The sequence below is a fragment of the Pteropus alecto genome, unplaced genomic scaffold (assembly GCF_000325575.1).
Source record: "Pteropus alecto unplaced genomic scaffold, ASM32557v1 scaffold7, whole genome shotgun sequence".
NCBI lineage: Eukaryota > Metazoa > Chordata > Mammalia > Chiroptera > Pteropodidae > Pteropus > Pteropus alecto.
Window position 1 is genome coordinate 11,116,771 of NW_006494614.1, and position 2,559 is coordinate 11,119,329.

The window sequence follows — 2,559 nt, forward strand, 5'->3', positions numbered from 1 at the left end:
TACTCACGACCACTGGTCTCCAGACCTTTGCATACAGGTTACTCCCTCTATCTGAATGTCCCTTTGCCCTCTTCACCTGGCTAATTCCTCCATGTTTTCAGATGCCATATCTCCTATAAAACTTTCTCTGACCTGTCAATATTGGGTTTCGGGTCCTAAATGTTCACTTATATCTAAGTCCAAAACATATTCACCACTCCAAAAGGATGCTCCATTCCCATTCAGCAGTCACTCCTCTTTCCTCCTCCCACAGTACTTACACCTGACAGAGCTCTCAATACTTGAGGGAAGTCTATTTTTTTTTTTTATCTATCTTCCCACTAGACCATAAGCTTCTTGAAAGCAGGGAATGTGTTTTGTGGAATCCTCAGCACCTACAAACAGAGCCTGTAATGTGATAGTCATACCAGACTATTTGGTTTAGGGAGACAAGTATAGAAGTAGGTGAATAAAAGAAAAAAGAAAAAAAAGAGAGAGACATTTAAGATGTTTTTAATGTTTTTTTCCTAAAGAGTTGGGGTGATTTCAAAAAGGTAATTACAATTTTGGAGGGAAAGAAAGAGGCATTTAAATGGCAGGTCTTCAGAGAACTTACTCTAACTATACCTTTGGCTCTCCTGCCTAAGGATCTCCTACCTACCCCCATGCACCCCTTTATGAATCCCCCAGAAGAGAGATTGTGCTTTCTTCCCTTCCTTCCATGACTCAAACTAGAGTTGGGCAGTTTCCAAAGGCACCTGGGCTTCAGAAGGTAGGTGCGGAGCTAAGAGGCCCCTAGGCTAACAAGGCTTCTTAGGAGAGGAGGTGTTAGAGGTGGGCATGGGAATGGGGACTGGGCTTCAGACTGAATTCTATCTTTGTGACTTCTCCCATTACATCGGGTACTATAGCATGGCTCCCAAGGACAAACTTTAATTTGGTACAGTCTAAACCCTTATTAAAGAAAGAACATTTTTCTCAATTATCAAGGAACCCACCTTGCTCTGTAGTCCATAAGTCCTCACTTTTCTGAGGAGAAATTTTTTGGATCCTCTTCAAGTTTTGCTGAAATTATAAAAGAGCTGTGTTCCAAATAAAGGCCAAAGATTCAACCCGATTATTTTAATTTGGTTGTCTCTTTGATGGATTGTGCTGGACCAACTCACGATCTACAGGAAAAAATTCATTTCCCCATCACATGAAATGCAAGTTCTTCCTTGACCTGGCTTCTCTATCTCTAGATCTGCACTGTCCAATATGGTAGCCATTAGCCACATGAGGCTAGTCAAATTTAAATTAGTAAAAATTACATGAAATTTAAGATTTGATTTCCAAATGAAACTTAAGATTCAATTCCTCATTGCACTAGCCACCGTGGCTAGTGACTACTGTATTGAATAGGGAAGATATGGAACATTTCCGTCATTGCTGAAAGTTCTATTGGACACTTGTCTTACCCTTGCTGCACCTGAACTCATACTTCCAAATGACTACCTTTGAGGGTTATGTGTCACCCCATTCAGTGAAGTCTTTCTCAACCAAATCTCCCACCCTCATACAATTGGTCACTTCCCCATTTGGATCCCCATTGCAATCTTTGCAGACCTCTGGCATAACGCCGCCACCATTCCAAGTCACCTATTGTTCACGTGTTTCCCTCTATTGCACTGTGAGCTTGGGAGGGAGAGGTGGAAGCAGGTTCCTGATCTTATTCATTTTCTTATTCTCAGCTCCTAGACTAATGCCTGATTTACAGTATATGCTAAATAACTATTTTTGTGGATGAATAAATATTACAAATAAATATTCATAAGGTCAAGATTATTTTAGTCATCGGAAACAGAGAACTCCCCAATTTAAATCCTTCACTGATTGGCAAAAGCCATGAAGAAGAAATATATTTTCAGTAAAGTCATCAAAATATTGTATAGCCTCTCCTAAATCACAGTCTCATGCTAAGGTTGTGTTCCATTTAAAATTAATCCACAAGAGGCATGATAGTTTGAGTGGATAATTGAGGTGGTTTGATAGGTGTGATGAGGTGAGGCTGACTGAAGCAATTCTGGCTTCAGCAATTATTAGATAAACACCTACAATATTAAAAGCATCAAAATTTGGCTAGCATTCAAATATTTATTAAGTGCCTAGGTTTAAAAATAGTTATTGGGATATTTTCCATTATAAAAGTAACACATACTCTTTATGGAAATTTTTTTAGAAAAAAAAATCCTATCACTTATAATTTCATCAACAAAGATTAATATTGTTAACATGTTTGTGTAATTTTTTATTCTATGTTTATTCATGTTTGTTTTACCTTTTTATCATACCTTAGGATTATCTTTTACACATTACCACACAAATAGATACATGTCTAATTATAAAATCCATATACATTATTTTTAATAGCTGTATAATATGTAATTGAGTGGATATATTATAATTTATTGAAGTATTAATTATTTTGTAGCATCTTTTCAAGTTTTAACCATTATAAATAACACTGGGACAAATACTGTCAAGCATAAAAATTTTTTTGTATGTGACTTCTTCAGGAAAGATTTCCTGATGTGAAATGTC